The sequence below is a fragment of the Heptranchias perlo genome, chromosome 39 (assembly GCF_035084215.1).
Source record: "Heptranchias perlo isolate sHepPer1 chromosome 39, sHepPer1.hap1, whole genome shotgun sequence".
Lineage (NCBI taxonomy): Eukaryota > Metazoa > Chordata > Chondrichthyes > Hexanchiformes > Hexanchidae > Heptranchias > Heptranchias perlo.
In genome coordinates, this window is record NC_090363.1 from 11,880,685 (window position 1) to 11,904,434 (window position 23,750).

General features: G+C 48.5%; 1 protein-coding gene and 1 long non-coding RNA gene across 6 annotated transcripts in view; one reads left to right on the forward strand and one right to left on the reverse strand.

The window, feature by feature from the left end:
• LOC137305246 (ral guanine nucleotide dissociation stimulator-like) overlaps window positions 1-23,750 on the forward strand; it is a 137,628-nt gene that overhangs the window by 25,236 nt on the left and 88,642 nt on the right. The gene's annotated exons all lie outside the window — the stretch shown is intronic.
• Window positions 1-23,750, reverse strand: part of LOC137305248 (uncharacterized) — a 47,357-nt gene that overhangs the window by 19,846 nt on the left and 3,761 nt on the right. For 4 of the 5 annotated variants that reach the window (XR_010958691.1, XR_010958693.1, XR_010958689.1 and 1 more), the window contains exon 2: window positions 12,677-12,827. This is a non-coding gene — a long non-coding RNA (uncharacterized lncRNA). Of the gene's footprint in view, window positions 1-12,676; window positions 12,828-21,198; window positions 21,581-23,750 lie in introns of those variants that run through there. The other variant, XR_010958692.1, reaches the window with a different exon arrangement.

A 23,750-nucleotide genomic window follows, 5' to 3' on the forward strand; every position in this document is an offset into this window, starting at 1 on the left:
CCTTGATCAGCTAGCCAGTGTTTGCAACGTTCTTTTATTTGTGCAAACTACATTGCCTGGCTCTGACTGTGTTCATTGAAATTCCTTTCCCTTTGCCCTTCCCAGCCGAGACCTCGCTGGGAGTTGCTAGGATTTGAACCTACTTCACTACCTGATGCAATTTGTCAGATTGTTTTTTTCCTGAAATAATTACATTGATATAAATCTCCTTCATCTGGATCCAAATGTTGCAGCTGAAATGTTACTGGGGAAAGTAGACCATCGCAGAAGAAGGTTAAGCGGCCAGCTTTCATTCCAGTGGTGCCCAATACGTAAGCCACTAGCCACACGTGGCTAATTGGCGATCCAGATGTGGCTAATTGGCAATCCAGATGTGACTAATTGGGGGATCCAGATGTGGCTAATTGGGGGATCCAGATGTGGCTAATTGGCAATCCAGATGTGGCTAATTGGGGGATCCAGAAGGGCCTAATTGGGGGATCCAGAAGTGGCTAATTGGGGGATCCAGAAGTGGCTAATTGGGGGATCCAGAAGTGGCTAATTGGGGATCCAGATGTGGATAATTGGGGCTCCAGAAGTGGCTAACTGGGGATCCAGATGTGGCTAATTGAGAATGAAGATGTGGATAATTGCCTTTCCGAACAAGAAGTAAAAAATGAGAAATAGCCTCTGTCGCTGGGCACGTGATGTTAATACTCATATTCGCACGGCCTTTGCATGTGAACTTTAACCTTTGCGTGGGTTTGTTGGTAAAATGGTAAGAGGAGAAACAGATTGTGTGAGCGAGCTCTTTGATCGCTGCGAGTGCTTTGCTTCCTTGGTTACCGAACGGTGGTCGATGTTTCTTCAGTAAACATGCCTGCGTGAAGCACATTTACCTGGATTGTGTGCAAGGTGTTTTCTGCTAACACTGGTGCGTGTGGCCAAAACGGTGTTGCCGTAGCAACACCTGTGGCTCGTCAGCGAGTTTCATTGTATAACATTAATTTATTCTGTGAACAACCAAGGGTTCCAGTAAGCCTTGAATCTTAATGGCTCTATTACGTTGGAAATAATTCAGTAATTGGAGTTTTTTTCCTGACTGCACTTCCACCCCCAACCCTGTCCCTCACTGATCATCCTTGCTGGTCAGGCCCCCTCTCCACTGAACACATTTACCACCCACTGTATGTCTTTACTGACCCTCCCCCCTCCCGCCACGGTCTTTACCAGCCCCTCGGCCCCCTTCACTGATTACCCATTCCTGCTTGTGTTCATCCTCCCACTAAACGTGTTCATTGGCCACTGCCACCCCACTGGCCACTTTTACCACCACCCCTTCAGGAGCGATTATCAAACAAAATTTGACACTGAGCCATGTGTGGAGATATTAGGACAGGTGACCAAAAGCTTGGTCAAAGAGTTAGATTTGAAGGAGGAGAGAGAGAGGCGGAAAGGTTTAGGGAGGGAATTCCAGAGCTTAGGGTCGAGGCAGCTGAAGGCACGGCCGCCAATGGTGGAGCGATTAAAATCGGGGATGTGCTCGAGGCACCATCTCCTCTTCCTCTCCTTACCCGCTCCTCATCTCCACTTCTGACCCCTCGTGCATTCCTCTTCCTTCTCCTCTCCCCATCTTCCTCATCTTCCCACTCTCTCTCTCTGTCACTCCTCCCTGTCCAGCTCCCCCTCATCCCCGTTCCCCACCCTCCTCCTCTCTTTCGCCTCCCTTCCCCTCCGCTCCTCTCATCTTCAGTCTTGCAAGCGGCATCGCAGTCCAGACATCACCGCAGACCCCCCCATCAGGCTTACAAATGCAACATCATGTCCTGGAGTCATGGGGGAAAGGAAGGCCTGTCATTTATTGCTGCCTTTTTTCTGACTGTAGCCTGAAATTCCCTGGATTTGCTTGTTTAGACTACTTCTCCATGGAAAGTATCTGAGTACTGGCTGTAAAGCTACAGGCCAGGTAAAACACAGCTCCATCTTCGCATCTCAACCATGTCCTCGATCCTTGACACCAGAATATAAGAACAACTCCCACACTTATAGCCTTAAAAACATTCAACTTCACTTCATGGAGGAGTGGACACTGAGCCATTGCGGAGAGTTACGAAAGTTGACCATGAACTGGGTCAAAGAGATATATTTTGAGAAGTCTTTCACAGTTACCGAGGCAAAGGGACATGGGAGGGAGTTCCAAAGAGTAGGGTTGAGGCAGCAAAAGATTCTGTCACCAAAGGTGTAGCAGAGGGAAGGGGGAGGCCAGAGGACCAGGGAAGGAGGCACAGAGGGCTGGAGAAGGCTGCAGACGTAGGATGGGGTGAGGCCATTGAGTGATTTGTAGATGAGGATGAGGATTTTAAATTCAATCCATTGGAGGTTGGGGATGTAGTTTTGGTGATGGGTGATGGATGAGTGGAGCCCCATGTGGGATAGGATGAAGGTGATGGGTGAATGGGCTCCAGTGTGGGAGAGGATGGAGGTGATGGGTGAATGGACTCCAGTGTGGGAGAGGATGGGGGTGATGGGTGACTGGAGCCCAGAGTGGGAGAGGATCAGGGTAATGGGTGAATGGAGCCCAGAGTGGGAGAGGATCAGGGTAATGGGTGAATGGAGCCCAGAGTGGGAGAGGATCAGGGTAATGGGTGAATGGAGCCCAGTGTGGGAGAGGATGGGGGTGAGGGGTGAATGGACCCCAGATTGGGAGAGGATGGAGGTGATGGGTGAATGGACTCCAGTGTGGGAGAGGATGGGGTTGAGGGGTGAATGGACTCCAGTGTGGGAGAGGATGGGGGTGAGGGGTGAATGGACTCCAGTGTGGGAGAGGATGGAGGTGACGGATGAATGGATTCCATTGTGGGAGAGGATGGAGGTGAAGGATGAATGGACTCCAGTGTGGGAGAGGATGGAGGTGATGGGTGAATGGAGCCCAGTGTGGGAGAGGATGGTGGTGATGGGTGAATGGACTCCAGTCTGGGTGAGGATGGGGGTAATGGGTGAATGGACCCCAGTCTGGGAGAGGATGGTGGTGATGGGTGAATGGACTCCAGTGTGGGAGAGGATGGTGGTGGGTGAATGGACCCCAGTCTGGGTGCGGATGGGGGTGATGTGTGAATGGACTCCAGTGTGGGTGAGGATGGGGGTGATGGGTGAATGGACTCCAGTCTGGGAGAGGATGGAGGTGATGGGTGAATGGACTCCAGTGTGGGAGCGGATGGTGGTGATGGGTGAATGGACCCCAGTGTGGGAGAGGATGGAGGTGATGGGTGAATGGACTCCAGTGTGGGAGAGGATGGTGGTGATGGGTGAATGGACCCCAGTGTGGGAGAGGATGGAGGTGATGGGTGAATGGACTCCAGTGTGGGAGAGGATGGGGGTGAGGGGTGAATGGACTCCAGTGTGGGAGAGGATGGGGGTGAGGGGTGAATGGACTCCAGTGTGGGAGAGGATGGAGGTGACAGATGAATGGATTCCATTGTGGGAGAGGATGGAGGTGAAGGATGAATGGACTCCAGTGTGGGAGAGGATGGGGGTGATGGGTGAATGGACCCCAGTGTGGGAGAGGATGGAGGTGATGGGTGAATGGAACCCAGTGTGGGAGAGGATGGAGGTGATGGGTGAATGGACCCCAGTGTGGGAGAGGATGGAGGTGATGGGTGAATGGACTCCAGTGTGGGAGAGGATGGTGGTGATGGGTGAATGGACTCCAGTGTGGGAGAGGATGGTGGTGATGGGTGAATGGACTCCAGTGTGGGAGAGGATGGAGGTGATGGGTGAATGGACTCCAGTGTGGGTGAGGATGGGGGTGATGGGTGAATGGACTCCAGTCTGGGAGAGGGTGGAGGTGATGAGTGAATGGACTCCAGTGTGGGTGAGGATGGGGGTGATGGGTGAATGGACCCCAGTGTGGGTGAGGATGGGGGTGATGGGTGAATGGACCCCAGTGTGGGTGAGGATGGGGGTGATGGGTGAATGGACCCCAGTGTGGGTGAGGATGAGGGTGATGTGTGAATGGACTCCAGTGTGGGTGAGGATGGGGGTGATGGGTGAATGGATTCCAGTCTGGGAGAGGATGGAGGTGATGGGTGAATGGACTCCAGTGTGGGAGCGGATGGTGGTGATGGGTGAATGGACCCCAGTGTGGGAGAGGATGGAGGTGATGGGTGAATGGACTCCAGTGTGGGAGAGGATGGTGGTGATGGGTGAATGGACCCCAGTGTGGGAGAGGATGGAGGTGATGGGTGAATGAACTCCAGTGTGGGAGAGGATGGTGGTGATGGGTGAATGGAGCCCAGTGTGGGAGAGGATGGGGGTGACGGGTGAATGGACTCCAGTGTGGGAGAGGATGGAGGTGACAGATGAATGGAATCCATTATGGGAGAGGATGGAGGTGAAGGATGAATGGACTCCAGTGTGGGAGAGGATGGAGGTGATGGGTGAATGGACTCCAGTGTGGGAGAGGATGGAGGTGACGGGTGAATGGACCCCAGTCTGGGTGAGGATGGGGTTAATGGGTGAATGGACCCCAGTCTGGGAGAGGATGGTGGCGATGGGTGAATGGACTCCAGTCTGGGAGAGGATGGTGGCGATGGGTGAATGGACCCCAGTGTGGGTGAGGATGGGGGTAATGGGTGAATGGACCCCAGTCTGGGAGAGGATGGAGGTGATGGGTGAATGGACTCCAGTGTGGGAGCGGATGGTGGTGATGGGTGAATGGAGCCCAGTGTGGGAGAGGATGGAGGTGATGGGTGAATGGACCCCAGTGTGGGAGAGGATGGAGGTGATGAGTGAATGGACTCCATTGTGGGTGAGGATAGGGGTGATGGGTGAATGGACTCCAGTGTGGGAGAGGATGGAGGTGATGGGTGAATGGACTCCAGTGTGGGAGAGGATGGAGGTGATGGGTGAATGGACTCCAGTGTGGGAGAGGATGGTGGTGATGGGTGAATGGACTCCAGTGTGGGAGAGGATGGTGGTGATGGGTGAATGGACTCCAGTGTGGGAGAGGATGGAGGTGATGGGTGAATGGACCCCAGTGTGGGTGAGGATGGGGGTGATGGGTGAATGGACCCCAGTGTGGGTGAGGATGGGGGTGATGGGTGAATGGACCCCAGTGTGGGAGAGGATGGAGGTGATGAGTGAATGGACTCCAGTGTGGGTGAGGATGGGGGTGATGGGTGAATGGATTCCAGTCTGGGAGAGGATGGAGGTGATGGGTGAATGGACTCCAGTGTGGGAGAGGATGGAGGTGATGGGTGAATGGACCCCAGTGTGGGAGAGGATGGAGGTGATGGGTGAATGGACTCCAGTGTGGGAGAGGATGGAGGTGATGGGTGAATGGTCAGGACACTGACATGAAAGATGTTGGAACGGTCGAAACTGGAGGTGATGAAGAGCTGGATCAAGGCTTCAGAAGCAGTCGGTGTAAGACAGGCAGACAATACTGGCAGAACTGGGAGTAAACAGCCGTGGTAATGGATCGGAACCAAGGACTGAAGGTTAGCTTTGGATCGACTCAGTCTGAGCAAGCAGCCAGGGAGGAGGATGGAGTCAAAGGCAAAGATGCAGAGGTGTAAATCCATCTTGGTTGACGATCAAAACAGGTAATGGGGAATCGGTAGCTCATTTTACCCTCTGCCCAATATTCCCTTCAACTGAGTCAATGGAAAAGATTGGGAGCAATGTAAGATGGGCTCCCAATTCACTATTTCCCAGTTTGCGCTTGGGCTCGATACAAATTTATACTTCGTAGAATTTTTGATCGGGGCCTAAAACGTTGGCTTCAATTTTCCTGACACCATCGACATGTGTCTGAATAAATACTTTTTTGTCGGTGAACAGATTATCTGGCGTTCCTGTAAAGAATACGTGTTGAAAAGATAATCAGACTGACATTTATAATAATGCCGCGTACTTTTTAGAAAAAAAAGATATTTGAGAAAGGCAGGAATATCAATCAGTAGCTTCTGGTGATGTGTGTAGATGGACGACTGCACGCCCAGGCTCCTCCAGGTTTGTGGGTTTCTGCTGCCCGAAGTTACTCGTTTTAAAAGAGATTGGTCCCCAGCGACGCTGCTCTCTGTCGCTCAGCTGAGCCGATCGCAAGCCCCTGCTGGAGAGTTGGAAGCCGAGTTTGCACTTTTTTGCGAAGTCCAAACCCAGAAGGGGGTGTGGCTCGAGGGCTTGAAATTATTGATAATGATTTGAGCAGGGACAGTCGCTTGGAATTTCTTATCAAAAGAGTCCCGTTTCATTTGAAACAGAACCGCAACGATAGTGAGTGAGCTCGTCCAGAACTCTGCTGCCCGTATCCGAACTCGCACCAAGTCCCGTTTACCCATCACCCCCGTGCTCGCTGACCTACATCGGCTCCCGGTTCCCAAATGCCTCAATTTTAAAATTCTCATCCTCGTGTTCAAATCCCTCTGTGGCCTCGTCCCCTCCCTATCTCTGTAACCTCCTCCAGCCCTACAACCCTCTGAAATCTCTGGGTTCCTCCAACACTGGCCTCTTGTGCAAGCCCCATTTCCCTCACCCCACAATTGGTGGCCGTGCCTTCAGCTGCCTAGGCCCTAAGCTCTGGAATTCTCTCCCTGGACCTCTCCATCTCTCCTCCTTTAAGACGCTCCTTAAAACCTACCTCTTTGTCCAAGCTTTTGCTCACCTGTCCTAATGTCTCCTTCTTTGTCTCGGTGTCAAATTTTTGACTGATTACACTGCTGGAATGTATTACTACATTAAATATAATTGCAAGTTGTTGGAGAGATCAGTGCTTGAGAACATGTCCCCGTAAAGGGACAACTTCACTGGTCATGGCAGGCTTCAGATGGATGTGAAATGTTTCAAACTGCCTGCTGTGTAACTGAATTTTCCACACTCTTCTCACTTACAGTCAGTCCTGGGGGGAGTGGATCATTTTGCAAATCTCATTAGCTCTGTCTTCCATTTTAGCTTAATAGAGAATTGGTAGCAAGAAACAAAGCATAATTACTGCATTTGAAAAAAATAGAAAGACTTGCCTTTGTATTGTGCCTTTCAAGACCTCAGGACGTCCCAAAGTGCCTTACAGCCAATGAAGTACCTTTGAAGTGTAGTCACTTGTAATGTAGGAAACGCAGCAGCCAATTTGCGCACAGCAAGCTCCCACAAACAGCAACGAGATAATGACCAGATCGTCTGCTTTTAGTGATGTTGGTTGTGGAATAAATATTGGCCCCGGGACGCTGGGGAGAACCCCCCCTGCTCTTCTTCGAAATAGATCTTTTACGTCCACCTGAGAGGGGCAGACAGGGTCTCGGTTTAACGCCTCATCCGAAAGACGGCACCTCCGACAGTGCAGCACTCCCTCAGTCCTGGCACTGGGAGTGTCAGTCTGGATTTTGTGCTCTCAAGTCCCTGGAGTGGGATTTGAACTCACGACCTTCTGACTCAGAGGCGAGAAGCAAAAAGGGTAGTGAGAAACGAAGCATAATTACTGTGGGTTGAGTTACAACATTGCAGATAAACTCTCTAGGAATTTGGGCAGGATTGGAAAAGACCATCTGACCAGTCCAACACGCCATGAAATATAGTACATTGGATTAACGCTGCCTTTTCATTTATGATTCAGACGCAATCAATGAAGCAAATTTCATCTGCAAATATGGAACAAGCTGCTTTATAGCTTTGAGCCTTTGCCAAATGCCATTATGTTTCTAACTTAACTCTGCAGCCAGTCCTTTTATGACCACACCTAATTATAAGTAACAATTATTGCAATCAACATAATTACTCGACTATTAATACCAAGCTTCAGATGAGATGTTAAACTAAAGCCCCATCTGCTACTTCTGCTGGTTCAGGAGGACGTTCTGGTACTATTCGAAGAGTCTTGTCTTGGTCTCCTGGCTAACACTCAGCCAATACCCGACATTGATAGATGCTGACCCCTGAGCTAAATTAGCCCTGATTTTAACCTAGTCTGCCCAGCGGGAGTGGGGCTGGTTCAGGGTTGGATGCCTGTCTCATACCTGCCCCGATTTTACTTTCCGATGACTTCAGTGGACCGTAAAGTTGAGCAAGGGTGTAAAATGGGCATCCCACCCAAAGCTGCCCAATTCCCGCTGGGCGAACTAGGTTAAAATCGGGGCTAATTCCCACTTGTGCATGGAAGGAGATTGAACGGTTTTTGGTGAGGGGGCAACCTAGTTGTTCAAATATATAATTCCCTGAAAGAGCGAATTTAGGTAGATTAAGCCATGAAATAGGCTTTGAATTTGTAAAAAAAGGACATAGAGTAGAAAGAAAGAATCTTGCGACTTTCTCCACCTCAGGATGTCCTCTACAGCCACTGAAGTACTTTTGAAGTCCAGTCACTGTTGTAATGTAGGAAACGCGGCAGCCGATTTGCGCACAGCAAGATCCCACAAGCAGCAACAATGACCAGATAATCTCTCTTTAGTGACGTTGGTTGAGGGATGGCTGTAGGCCAGGACAGCAGGAGAACTCCCCTGCTTTTTTTGAAATAGTGCCCTGGTATCTTTCACGTCCATCTGACTTGGTCACACTCGGTTTAACGTCTCATCCAAAAGACGGCACTTCTGACAGTGCAGCGCTCCCTCGGTGCTGCACTGGGACTTGAACTCATGACCTTCTCACTTAGAAACGGGAGTGCTACCCACTGAGCCAAGGCTGATATCTATGAAATGTATAAATCTGAATAAAAACAAAGCCATACACATGAAAACCAGACTTTGGACATCCAGTCAACATTTTTTTTAGAAACAAACCTTTAAAACACTGCACGTCACCAACATGAGGAAAATGTTGCTGCCAATAAAATCATCTACCTCTGTTAGATCTGGCCAACATCAGGCTGCCTTATCTCACTCAGGCAGCCCGCTTGATTGGCACCCCATCCACCACCCTAAACATTCACTCCCTTCACTACCGGCGCACCGTGGCTGCAGTGGCCCTGAGAATGTGGTGAGCCTTCTTGGACCACAGCAGGTTTGGTACAACTGAGCGGCTCGCTGGGCTACTTCAGAGGGCGGTTGACAGTCAGTCACGGTGGGTGTGGGACTGGAGTCACATGTAGGCCCAGACCGGGTAAGGTCGGCGGGTTTCCTTCCCTAAAGGAAGTTGGTGAACTAGTTGGGGTTTGTACAACAATCTGACAGTTTCATAGGAATATAGGAACAGGAGTAGGCCATTCAGCCCCTCGTGCCTGCTCCCCCATTTGATAAGATCATGGCTGATTTGTGATCTAACTCCATATACCTGCCTTTGGCCCATATCCCTTAATACCTTTAGTTGCCAAAAAGCTATCTATCTCAGATTTAAATTTAGCAATTGAGCTAGTATCAATTGCCGTTTGCGGAAGAGAGTTTCAAACTTCTACCACCCTTTGAGTGTAGAAATGTTTTCTAATCTCACTCCTGAAAAGTCTGGCTCTAATTTTTAGACTGTGCCCCCTACTCCTAGAATCCCCAACCAGCGGAAATAGTTTCTCTCTATCCACCCTATCTGTTCCCCTTAATATCTTATAAACTTCGATCAGATCACCCCTTAACCTTCGAAACTCTGGAGAATACAACCCCAATTTGTGTAATCTCTCCTCGTAACTTAACCCTTGAAGTCCGGGTTTCAAGATCTCTTTTACTGAAATCAGCTGCTTTTTTATTTCCAGTTTTTTTTACACTGGATTCAAATTCTCAAACTGAGATTTAGGGGGTGATTTTAACCCCCGAGAACGGGTGGGTTGGGGGCGGGTGGGAGTTGAAAATAGTTGTATTTTGGGTCGCGACCGCAACCCGGCTTTATTTCCGGGTTTAACTCGGCCGTGTAAAAGTCCAGGCTTCCCACTGGGAATGCAAAGTCTGACAATTTTGCAGTCGCGCCCCAAAAAAACAATTATTTTCAACTCCCTCCCGTTCTTGCGGGTTAAAATCACCCCCTTGAACTCTCATTCTCTGGATTATTAGCCCCGGCCTGTGGATTACGAGTCCAATAACACAATCTCTCCCTCTAATGACACCTCAGGATTTGTGGTACCACACATGGTAGTCATTTTAACTTTGAGCGATGGTGTAAAATGTGCCATATCGAATATGGATTTTCCCTCCTGTTGACTTCAATAAAAGGACAAATTGGGCGAGGTGCAGAACGGGCGGCTAAAAGCACCCATTTTACGCACCATCGCCCAAAGTTATGGTTGAGTTGACAGGAAAAGCTTGTCATTTTGTTTGACGTCAATGGAATGGAAAATCGGGAGAGAGGTAGAACGGGCGGCCGATTTGCGACTCGCTATCACCCGTTTCTCGCCCGGCGATAAGAGTTACAATCACCGCCCTCACCCCATGCACTGGTGCCTGAGAATCAAGAGGTTATGGATGTAAACCATGATCCAGCACTTTAGCATATCATCTCGGCTGATACTTGTGTGCAGCACTGAGGGGAGCTCTTCATCGTCGGAGTCATTGTGTGTCGGATGAGACGTTAAGTTGAGACCTTGTTTAGGTGGGAATTCAACGAAGAGCAGGGCGTTTCTCCCACTGCTCCGGCCAATTTATCTCCTTGCCGGCCGTTGATGACGTTGCTGTTGTGGGATCTTGCTGTGCGCAAGTTGACTGCTGTGTTTGCCGACGTAACAGCATTAACTGCACTTCGAGAGTTAATTAATTGGCTGTGAAGCTGCGGGATGTGGAGATGCTGTTTAAAGACAAGCTCTTTCAGTGTCTTGAGTCCGCTGTTGTGAATGGACTTTATTGATAGCTGGCCAAAATTCAATTGAACTCCATTAACACGGGTAGACACACAATGCCAGCCCTTCACACACGGCAAACAAATCCTGCGGAAACACATTTCAGCGAGCGAGTGGTCAGTCTATGGAACGGGCTCCCCAGGGAGAAGCAGTTAGTGTCGATTAATTCAAATGCAATTTCGATAGATTTCTTTTAGGTAATAACATTTTGGGGATATGGTGTATGAGTCATTTGAGACATGACGCGTGGTCAGTGGAACAGGCTTGGGAGGAATATGTGCCTTTGGGCCAATAGGGCACTAAATTGGGCCGTGTAGCGCCCGTTGTTTCGGCGTCTTGGATGCGCACGCACGTTTCCCACGTGACGTGCGCCAGACGCCATCTTGGTATAGGAGTCTGCGCAAACTCCTATACCAAGATGGCGTCTGGCGCACGTCACGCCGATAGGAAACGCTGGAATCATGTAAAGGAGGGAGAAAATGGCTTCAATCAGTGTACAACGCTGATTTAAAGTGATAGACACCATTTTGGGACTTAACGCTCGACTCAACGCACAGTCTTAACCCCCGACCATCTGAACGTGTCTTAGAGTGCCTGGAGGACCCCCCCACTGGCGCTATTTAAAGGGACCATGCAGGATTTACAGGTTAGTGGCTGGATTATTGCCTCTGGCTGCCGAGACATTTGTAACCGTTTTTGGAGGTCTCCTTGACTTCAATACTAGGACGCGGGGACATAGCCTAACATTTAGAGCCAGGACGTGCAGGAGTGAAGTTAGGAAATGCTTCTACACGCAAAGGGTGGGAGACATTTGGAACGCTCTTCCACAGACAGCAGTTGATGCTAGCTCAATTGTGAATGTTAAATCTGAGATTGATAGATTTCTGTGAACCAAGGGTATTAAGGGATATGGGGCTAAGGTGGGTGTATGGAGTTAGGTCACAGGTCCACCATGATCTCACTGAATGGCGGATCAGGCTCGAGGGGCTAAATGCCACTGCCACTTGCTGCCTACTGATATGCGCCACCTTCTCCTGCAAGAAAGCGTGCCTGGGTGATGTGCCTGTCATGGTTGAATAGCTGCCAGTGTTTGTGGTTTGTGAGTTGTGGGTGGGCGGCTTGAAACAGTAGTAATGTGTAAGGGTGAGAGGAAGCATCTGATGGGAAGAGTTGAGTACTGATGGAAAGAGTTTATTGGTATGTGGGTGATGGGGGTGTAGTGTGTGGTGCAGTTGGTAAGAGATGCCACTTGACAGTTGACCTCACTCACCTTGACCACTCGTGTCAAAGCATTGAACTTCTTCCTGCACTGCATCTATGTTCATGATGCTGTGTGCCTGGCATTGACTTCATCCCCTGCTGCCTCCCTCTGCCTTTTGGATATATGTCTGGAGGGCCTCTTGCCCCCCCCCCTCCCACTGTAGATATAGGATGTCCCTTCTTCTGTCCATCTCTTGCACCCAAGGTCTCTAGTGCATCAGCAGAGAACCTTGGTACACACTGTCTCGCAGGCCTGGTACCAACTCAGATCTGCAGATTGGAGGATGTGGGATTTAGTACTGTGCAACCTTTATTCAATGTTTAAACATAACTCATCAGTGTGTAAACATAGGGATTGGATCTGCATCTGTGTTTTACGTGTGCGATGTCTGATGTCCATTCAGACTCCATGCAGACAGTAGACTGTTATTTTCAGCAAATAACGGGTACAAGCCTCCTTTAAGAGATTTCAAAGAAACATCTTCCCTTTAAGAGATGGTGCTCCCTCCGGTGGTGGAAAGTGCAGATTGCATTGATTCCACGTGCAAGGCCTGGAAAGGAACGCCGATTGCAGGCAAGTGCGTCCTGCCCGCCCAGGGTCCATAGCGCATCGTCCTGACATCGCCCAGAACGGACCCTTAACCAATTTCCCCCCCATGGTTCCCAAAGCTCCCCACCACTGGGGGCTTTCCTCACCTCATGTCTGGGCCTGGTGTAGACAAATCGATGGAGATTGATTGCTCTGATCAGTCAACAGCTCCTTATCGTTGTACCCCACGACTACCAGGATGGTAGAAGGCAAACTAGATGGACCTTGGTCTATTTTCGTCTAGCAATCCCTATGTTTCTAAGAAAGAAAGAAAAACTTCCATTTAGATAACGACCCCAGGACGTCCCAAAGCCCTTTACAGGCAATTAAGTACTTTTGAAGTGTAGTCACTGTTGTAATGTAGGAAACACAGCAGCCAATTTGCGCACAGCAAGATCCCACAAACAGCAATGTGATAATGACCAGATAATCTGTGTTTTTAGTGATGTTGGTTGAGGGAACTCCCCTGCTCTTCTTCAAAATAGCACCGTGGGATCTTTTACGTCCGCCTGAGCAGACAGGACCTCGGTTCAGCATCTCATCCGAAAGACGGCACCTCCGACAGTGCAGCACCTCCCTCAGTACTGCACTGGGAGTGTCGGCCTGGATCCTCTGCTCAAGTCCCATGATGTGGAACTTGAACCCGCGACCTTCTTGAGTGAGGGGCACGAGTGCTACCCACTGAGCCACAGCTGACATCAAGGGGGTGATTTTAACCCCCAAGAACGGGTGGGTTGGGGGCGGGTGGGAGTTGAAAATAGTTGGTTTTTTTGGGTTGCGACCGCAAAATTTTCGGACTTTGCGTTCTCAGTGGGAAGCCTAGACTTTTACGCGCCCAAGTTAAACCAGGAAATAAAGCCGGGTTGCAGTCGCGACCCAAAAAACAACTATTTTCAACTCCCACCTGCCCCCAACCCACCCGTTCTTGGGGTTTAAAATCACCCCCTATGTCACTGCAATTAGGTATGCTCTATTTCCACCTTCTTGTACTAAGGGATATGGGCCAAAGGCAGGTCTATGGAGTTAGATCACAGATCAGCCATGATCTTATCAAATGGCGGAGCAGGCAGGAGGGGCTGAATGGCCTACTCCTGTTCCTATGTTCGGATAACATTGTTATGAGAAAAGAAGTCTACTATTCAGGGTAGTTTGCATCACCGAGGAGGACTGGGTTTCCATTTGGTCAGTTGCTTTAATGAGACCTTTCGAGGCGTTTCGTTTTGCTTCAGAATTGCAATCTGCTTAATGTATCTCACTTTTAAAAATAGACAGTCGTCCATAGTGCAGAACGTCAGATCGGTAAGGTCCACGTGCAGGTGCTTAATGCACACGTGGTACATTCCTGCGGGCCCGGTTCTGATTCGGGCGTTAACCCTTTCCTTCCAAACAAAGATCTGGTCAAGTATGTTTGAATGGGCTTCTAATTGGCCTTGCTGCTTTTGACTGTAAGCCTGACTCAAGAGAGTTTCTGCGTTGTTGACACTTCTGGGCCCACCTCCACCTCCCTCTCTGATGTAGCGCTGTGGTGGGGAGCCTCTGGACCTCAGCATAGCGGAAGAGACAGATCAATCATTCACAGAATCTCGCAAGAGGGACGATTTCCCCTGGCGACGGTGCAGCCGCGACATAATAAACATGTAATATCGTAGTAGGTACAGCACAGAAGGAGGCCATTCGGCCCATCTCATCGAAGGTGCTATCCGATTAGTCCCATTCCCCTGCTCTTTCCCCATAGCCCTGTAAATTGTTTCCTTCCAAGTATTTATCTCCTTCCTTCTTGAAAGTTACATGCTGCCCCTCGACGACATCATCCGAAAACTTAATGTCACTTTCCACGTGTAGCCTGACGACACCCAGCTCTACCTCACCTTCCTCGACCCCTCCACTGCCTCTGATTTGTCACACTACTTGTCCGACAGGAGCAGAAATTTCCTCCAACAAAATATTGGGAGGACCGATGCCGTTGTCTGAGCCACTGTTTGAGGCAGAACCAGACTGTTCGCGACCTTGGCGTCCTATTTGACCCTGAGATGAGCTTCTGACCCCATATCCGCTCCATCACCAAGACCACCTACTTCCACCTCCATAACATCGCTTGTCTCCACTCCTGCCTCAGCTCATCTGCTGCTGAAACCTTCATCCATGCCTTTGTTACCTCTAGACTTGACTATTCCATTGCTCTCCTGACCGGCCTCCCATCTTCCACCCTCCATAAACTTGAGCTCATCCAAACTCTGCTGCCCGTATCCTAACTCGCACCAAATCCCGTTCTCCCATCACATTGGCAACGCTGATTTTAAAATGCTAATCCTTGTGTTCAAATCCCTCCATGGTCTCGCCCCCTCCCTATCTCTGTATCCTCCTTCAGCCCTACAACCCTCTGAGATCTCTGCGCTCTTCCAATTCTGGCCTCTTGCACATCCCCGATTTTAATCGCTCCACCATTGGCGGCTGTGCCTTCAGCTGCCTAGGCCTTAAGCTCTGGAGTTCCCTCCCTAAACCTCTCCGCCTCCCTATCTCTCTCTCTCCTCTTTTAAGATGCTCCTTAAAACCTACCTCTTTGTCCAAGCTTTTGTTCACCTGTCCTAATATCTCCTTATGTGGCTCAGTGTCAAATTTTGTTTGATAATCGCTCCTGTGAAGCTCCTTGGGACATTTTACTACATCAAAGGCGCTATATAAATGCAAGTTGTTGTTGTTCTGGATTCCCCCACCAGAGGAAATAATTTCTCTCTACCTACCTGATCAAATCCTGTAATCATCTTAAACACCTCAATTAGATCACCTCTTAATCTTCTACACTCGAGGGAATACAAGCCTAGTCTATGCAACCTGTCCTCATAATTTAACTCTTTTAGCCCCGGTATCATTCTGGTGAATCTGCACTGTACCCCCTCCAAGGCCAATATATCATTCCTGAGGTGCGGTGCCCAGAACTGAACACAGTATCTCTAGATGGGGTCTAGAATCATAGAATCATAGAATCATAGAAGTTTACAACATGGAAACAGGCCCTTCGGCCCAACATGTCCATGTCGCCCAGTTTATACCACTAAGCTAGTCCCAATTGCCTGCACTTGGCCCATATCCCTCGATACCCATCTTCCCCATGTAACTGTCCAAATGCTTTTTAAAAGACAAAATTGTACCCGCCTCTACTACTGCCTCTGGCAGCTCGTTCCAGACACTCACCACCCTTTGAGTGAAAAAATTGCCCCTCTGGATCCTTTTGTATCTCTCCCCTCTCACCTTAAATCTGTGCCCCCTCGTTATAGACTCCCCTACCTTTGGGAAAAGATTTTGACTATCGACCTTATCTATGCCCCTCATTATTTTATAGACTTCGATAAGATCACCCCTTAACCTCCTACTCTCCAGGGAATAAAGTCCCAGTCTGTCTAACCTCTCCCTGTAAGTCAAACCATCAAGTCCCGGTAGCATCCTAGTAAATCTTTTCTGCACTCTTTCTAGTTTAATAATATCCTTTCTATAATAGGGTGACCAGAACTGTACACAGTACTCCAAGTGTGGCCTCACCAATGCCCTGTACAACTTCAACAAGACATCCCAACTCCTGCATTCAATGTTCTGACCAATGAAACCAAGCATGCTGAATGCCTTCTTCACCACCCTATCCACCTGTGACTCCACTTTCAAGGAGCTATGAATCTGTACTCCTAGATCTCTTTGTTCGATAACTCTCCCCAACGCCCTACCATTAACGGAGTAGGTCCTGGCCCGATTCGATCTACCAAAATGCATCACCTCACATTTATCTAAATTAAACTCCATCTGCCATTCATCGGCCCACTGGCCCAATTTATCAAGATCCCGTTGCAATCCTAGATAACCTTCTTCACTGTCCACAATGCCACCAATCTTGGTGTCATCTGCAAACTTACTAACCATGCCTCCTAAATTCTCATCCAAATCATTAATATAAATAACAAATAACAGCGGACCCAGCACCGATCCCTGAGGCACACCGCTGGACACAGGCATCCAGTTTGAAAAACAACCCTCGACAACCACCCTCTGTCTTCTGTCGTCAAGCCAATTTTGTATCCAATTGGCTACCTCACCTTGGATCCCATGAGATTTAACCTTATGTAACAACCTACCATGCGGTACCTTGTCAAATGCTTTGCTGAAGTCCATGTAGACCACGTCTACTGCACAGCCCTCATCTATCTTCTTGGTTACCCCTTCAAAAAACTCAATCAAATTCGTGAGACATGATTTTCCTCTCACAAAACCATGCTGACTGTTCCTAATTAGTCCCTGCCTCTCCAAATGCCTGTAGATTCTGTCCCTCAGAATACCCTCTAACAACTTACCCACTACAGATGTCAGGCTCACTGGTCTGTAGTTCCCAGGCTTTTCCCTGCCGCCCTTCTTAAACAAAGGCACAACATTTGCTACCCTCCAATCTTCAGGCACCTCACCTGTCGCGGTGGATGATTCAAATATCTCTGCTAGGGGACCCGCAATTTCCTCCCTAACCTCCCATAACGTCCTGGGATACATTTCATCAGGTCCCGGAGATTTATCTACCTTGATGCGCGTTAAGACTTCCAGCACCTCCCTCTCTGTAATATGTACACTCCTCAAGACATCACTATTTATTTCCCCAAGTTCCCTAACATCCATGCCTTTCTCAACCGTAAATACCGATGTGAAATATTCATTCAGGATCTCACCCATCTCTTGTGGTTCCGCACATAGATGACCTTGTTGATCCTTAAGAGGCCCTACTCTCTCCCTAGTTACCCTTTTGCCCTTTATGTATTTGTAGAAGCTCTTTGGATTCACCTTTGCCTGATCTGCCAAAGCAATCTCATATCCCCTTTTTGCCCTCCTGATTTCTCTCTTAACTCTACTCCGGCAATCTCTATACTCTTCAAGGGATCCACTTGATCCCAGCTGCCTATGCACGTCATATGCCTCCTTCTTATTTTTGACTAGTGCCTCAATCTCCCGAGTCATCCAAGGTTCCCTACTTCTACCAGCCTTGCCCTTCACTTTATAAGGAATGTGCTTACCCTGAACCCTGGTTAACACACTTTTGAAAGCCTCCCACTTACCAGACGTCCCTTTGCCTGCCAACAGACTCTCCCAATCAACTTCTGAAAGTTCCTGTCTAATACCATCAAAATTGGCCTTTCCCCAATTTAGAATTTTAACTTTTGGGCCAGACCTATCCTTCTCCATAGCTATCTTAAAACTAATGGAATTATGATCACTGGTCCCAAAGTGATCCCTCACTAACACTTCTGTCACCTGCCCTTCCTTATTTCCCAAGAGGAGGTCAAGTTTTGCCCCCTCTCTAGTCGGGCCATCCACATACTGAATGAGAAATTCCTCCTGAATACACTCAACAAATTTCTCTCCATCCAAGCCCCGAATGCTATGGCTGTCCCAGTCAATGTTGGGAAAGTTAAAGTCCCCTACTATTACCACCCTATTTTTCTTGCAGCTGTCTGTAATCTCCTTACATATTTGCTCCTCAATTTCCCGTTGACTATTTGGGGGTCTGTAGTACAATCCTATCAAAGTGATCTCTCCCTTCTTATTTTTCAGTTCTACCCATATGGACTCAGTGGGCGAACCCTCGGATATATCCCCTCTCACTACTGCCGTGATGTTCTCCCTAATCAAGAACGCAACTCCCCCTCCTCTCTTACCTCCTGCTCTATCTTTCCTATAGCATCTGTACCCTGGAACATTGAGCTGCCAGTCCTGCCCCTCCCTTAGCCATGTTTCAGTAATAGCTATAACATCCCAGTCCCATGTACCCATCCATGCCCTGAGTTCATCTGCCTTGCCCATCAGACTTCTTGCATTGAAATAAATGCAGTTTAATCTAGACTTCCCTTGGTCTTTGCCCTGCTTTCTCAGACCATCTGTCCGGTCATGTTCTGTACACTCTCCCTTACTGCCTTTTGTTTCTGTCACCACTTTATTTCCCACTGACTTCCTGCATCGGTTCCCATCCCCCTGCCACATTAGTTTAAACCCTCCCCAACAGCACTGGCAAACACTCCCCCTAGGACATTGGTTCCAGTCCTGCCCAGATGCAGACCGTCCAATTTGTACTGGTCCCACCTCCCCCAGAACCGGTTCCAATGGCCCAGGAATTTGAATCCCTCCAGCTTGCACCATCTCTCAAGCCACGTATTCATCTTAGCTATCCTGTCATTCCTACTCTGACTAACCCGTGGCACTGGTAGCAATCCTGAGATTACTACCTTTGAGGTCCTACTCTTTAGTTTAACTCCTAACTCCCTAAATTCAGCTTGTAGGACCTCATCCTGTTTTTTACCTATATCGTTGGTGCCTATATGCACCACGACAACTGGCTGTTCACCCTCCCCCTCCAGAATGTCCTGCAGCCGCTCCGAGACATCCTTGACCCTTGCACCAGGGAGGCAACATACCATCCTGGAGTCTCGGTTGCGTCCGCAGAAACGCCTGTCTATTCCCCTTACAATCGAGTCCCCTATCACTATAGCTCTGCCACTCTTTTTCCTGCCCTCCTGTGCAGCAGAGCCAGCCACGGTGCCATGAACCTGGCCACTGCCACCTTCCCCTGGTGAGCCATCTCCGCCAACAGTATCCAAAACGGTATACCTGTTTTGGAGGGAGATGACCGCAGGGGACCCCTGCACTGCCTTCCTACTCTTCCTCTGTCTGTTGGTCACCCATTCACTATCTCCCTCAGTAATTTTTATCTGCGGTGTGACCAACTCACTGAACGTGCTATCCACGACTTTCTCAGCATCGCGGATGCTCCAAAGTGAGTCCATCCGCAGCTCCAGAGCCGTCAAGCGGTCAAACAATAGCTGCAGCTGGACACACTTCCCGCAGGTGAAGGAATCAGGGATACAGGAAGGAGCCCTGAATTCCCACATCCCACAAGAGGAACATGACACGGCGCTGGGATCTCCTGCCATGACTTAACCCTTAAATTAGCTTAAGAACAACTACAATGTCAAGAGAAAAAAAAAGGAAAGAAAAACTACTTACCACGCTCTGAACAGCTGGAACATAACTTCCTCCTCTTTGTATTCCAGCCCCTGAGATAAAGGCCAACATTCCATTAGCCTTTTAAATTATATTTTGTACCTGTCCAGTAGGTTGTAGTTATTTCCGTACATCTTAAATCTCTCTGCTCCTCCTAGCTTCTCACCATTTAGAAAATACTCTGATCGATCTTTCTTAGGTCCAAAGTGAATGACCTCACACTTTCCCACTTTGAACTCCATCTGCCACAGTTTTGCCCACTCAATCTATCATTGTCCCTTTGCTTCCATCTGCTTCCATCTACACTGTTTGCTGTGCCACCCAGCTTACTGCCATCAGCAAACTTGGACATATGGCTCTTTATTCCTTCATCCAAGTCATTTATAAATATAGTGAAAAGCTGAGGCCCCAGTGCAGATCTCTTGTGTGGAACCTTATTGAATGCCTCCTGGAAGTCCATGCAAATAACATCCATAGACACTCGCTTATTACTGAGAGAATTACATAGCATCCACAGCACAGAAACAGGCCATTCGGCCCAACTGGTCTATGCTGGCGATTATACTCCTTATGGTAGCGCGTTCCACATTCTTACCACTCTTCGGGTAAAGAAAGTTCGACTGAATTCCCTCGTGGATTTATTGGTGACTATCTTATATTTAAATAGATATCTGAGATTGAATTACAGACTGGAATCTAATCGAGGGGTTCAGATGGTTTATATATAGAATAATGGATACCCGGGAGTGAGTTACAGACTGGAATCTAATCGAGGGGTTCAGATGGTTTATATATAGAATAATGGATACCTGGGAGTGAGTTACAGACTGGAATCTAATCGAGGGGTTCAGATGGTTTATATATAGAATAATGGATACCCGGGAGTGAGTTACAGGCTGGAATCTAATCGAGGGGTTCAGATGGTTTATATATAGAATAATGGATACCTGGGAGTGAGTTACAGACTGGAATCTAATCGAGGGGTTCAGATGGTTTATGTATAGAATAGTGGATACCCGGGAGTGAGTTACAGTCTGGAATCTAATCGAGGGGTTCAGATGGTTTATATATAGAATAATGGATACCCGGGAGTGAGTTACAGGCTGGAATCTAATCGAGGGGTTCAGATGGTTTATGTATAGAATAGTGGATACCCGGGAGTGAGTTACAGTCTGGAATCTAATCGAGGGGTTCAGATGGTTTATATATAGAATAATGGATACCCGGGAGTGAGTTACAGGCTGGAATCTAATCGAGGGGTTCAGATGGTTTATGTATAGAATAGTGGATACCCGGGAGTGAGTTACAGTCTGGAATCTAATCGAGGGGTTCAGGTGGTTTATGTACAGAATAATGGATACCCGGGAGTGTGTTACAGACTGGAATCTAATCGAGGGGTTCAGGTGGTTTATCTATAGAATAATGGATACCTGGGAGGGAGTTACTGGCTGGAATCTATCATTCTTATTCTCTGAATTTGTGTCTTCCCCTTTAACGGTTCCCACACAGGACGGACTTCCTAATTAGCACAATTGCATCATCTTGTTCTGTTTTTACCAACTAAGCAGTCCCTGGAACCAGGGCCCGAACAGCTTCCTTTAATTACCTTCCATTTCACTCGATAGAGGTTTCCGTCAGCGTTACTGTTCACCGTTGGCTGCTGCCAACTCTCGGCTTTTCTTTTTCCCATTTTCTCTTTCCTTCTGTTCCTGAATTGTTGCTGATCAGGAAGAAAATGTGAAGTCGCACCCTTTGGAAAAAAAACGAACAGCCTCCCGTAACCGTGGCGATTCAGCCGCCATTGCAGCTTGGCCTGATCTAGACGTTGGAAGTACAATCGGCCTTTGGCCGTAGCGCAATACGAGCGATGGCAATATGCCTGCTTTTCTTTCCCTGTTGAAACCGGGCGGGGATGTAAAACGGGCTGCCGATTCGCTGTCACTTTTTGTCGGCCGCCAATCTTGTCCCCCATTGACACTGTGCCCACTCTGTCACTTGGAAAGGAGTGGAAAGAAAGAAAGACTTGCATTTATATAGCGCCTTTCACAACCTCAAGACGTCCCACTGTGCTTTACAGCCAATTAAGTACATAGGGAAACGCGACAGCCAATTTGCGCACAGCAAGCTCCCGCAAACAGCAATGCGATAACGACCAGATAGTCTGTTCTTTTAGCGATGTTGGTTAAATATTGGCCAGGACACCGGAGAGAACTCCCCTGCTCTTCTTCCAAATAGTGGCCGTGGGATCTTTTACGTCCACCTGAGAGGGGCAGACGGGGCCTCGGTTTAACGTCTCATCCGAAAGACGGCACCTCCGACAGTGCAGCACTCCCTCAGTATTGGCATTGGGAGTGCCAGCCTGGATTTTGTGCTCTTAACCTGCTGACTCAGAGGCGGGAGTGCTACCACTGAGCCACGGCAAACAAAATCAATTAGTTACTTAAACTCTCCCTCGATAAATTCGTAAGGATTCTGATTTTTGCAATTCTGGTGCGTTCCTTTAATCTGCAACGTTTATGTTTTTATTTATCATCCAAGAAGATTGTATAAATAATTAAACAGAATGTAAAGTTGCTTTATCTTGCCCACTGAATAATGAATGATCTTCATTCAATATTTAATAATTTAGATATAGTGGATACAGAGGGAGATAGGTATTAATTAATTGCCTATTGCATGTTACCATAAATATCGCAGCCAGAATCAAATAAGATGATTAAAAGATTTGATAGGGTAGATAGAGAGAAACTATTTCCTCTGATGGGAGAACAAGGGGGCATAACCTTAAAATTAGAGCTCGGCCGTTCAGGGGTGATGTCAGGAAGCACTTCTTCACACAAAGGGGAGAGGAAATCTGGACCTCTCTTCTCCCAAAAAGCTGTTGAGACTGGGGGTCAATTGGAAATTTCAAAACTGAGATTGATAGATTTTTGTTAGGCCAGGGGATTAAGGGTTATGGAACCAAGAAGGGTAGATGGAGTTAAGGTACAGATCAGCCATGATCAAAATGAATGGCAGAACAGGCTCGAGGGGCTGAATGGCCTCCTCCAGTTCCTATGAACATAAGAACATAAGAAATAGGAGCAGGAGTAGGCCAATCGGCCCCTCGAGCCTGCTCCGCCATTCAATAAGATCATGGCTCATCTGATCCTAACCTCAAATCTAAATTCATGTCCAATTTCCTGCCCGCTCCCCGTAACCCCTAATTCCCTTTACTTCTAGGAAACTGTCTATTTCTGTTTTAAATTTATTTAATGATGTAGCTTCCACAGCTTCCTGGGGCAGCAAATTCCACAGACCTACTACCCTCTGAGTGAAGAAGTTTCTCCTCATCTCAGTTTTGAAAGAGCAGCCCCTTATTCTAAGATTATGCCCCCTAGTTCTAGTTTCACCCATCCTTGGGAACATCCTTACCACATCCACCCGATCAAGCCCCTTCACAATCTTATATGTTTCAATAAGATCGCCTCTCATTCTTCTGAACTCCAATGAGTAGAGTCCCAATCTACTCAACCTCTCCTCATATGTCCGCCCCCTCATCCCCGGGATTAGCCGAGTGAACCTTCTTTGTACTGCCTCGAGAGCAAGTATGTCTTTTCTTAAGTATGGAGACCAAAACTGTATGCAGTATTCCAGGTGCGGTCTCACCAATACCTTATATAACTGCAGCAATACCTCCCTGTTTTTATATTCTATCCCCTAGCAATAAAAGCCAACATTCCATTGGCCTTCTTGATCACCTGCTGCACCTATGCCCCTAACAAGTGGAGCAGCTTCCTACAGCACATGCACATTCACGTTCCTCAAGTTTAGTCAGGCTTGCCTTCAGAGCCCGACCTAAAAGAAGGACCCCGCTGGTTCCAGATAGGTGTCCCTCTCGCCCGCTCGGAAGATTGCGGGTTAAAATCGCAGCCTGCGGGGGCGGGAGTGGGACGCTGGCGGGTGAGCCCCGCGGGCAGATTTTACCCGCCCGCCCGCACGTCTGGACTCCACCGAGTGGACAGGGGTTAAAATCGGCCCTGCCTCGGCCGTACGTGGTTAAATGAGGAGACCCTCAGTCCGCTTCATGCCCACCTGCGCCTTCCTCCCCCCCCCCACCGCCCCGGTCTGCTCGGAGATCAGGTACAGGGTCAGACGCAACAGTTTAATCTCATCGAC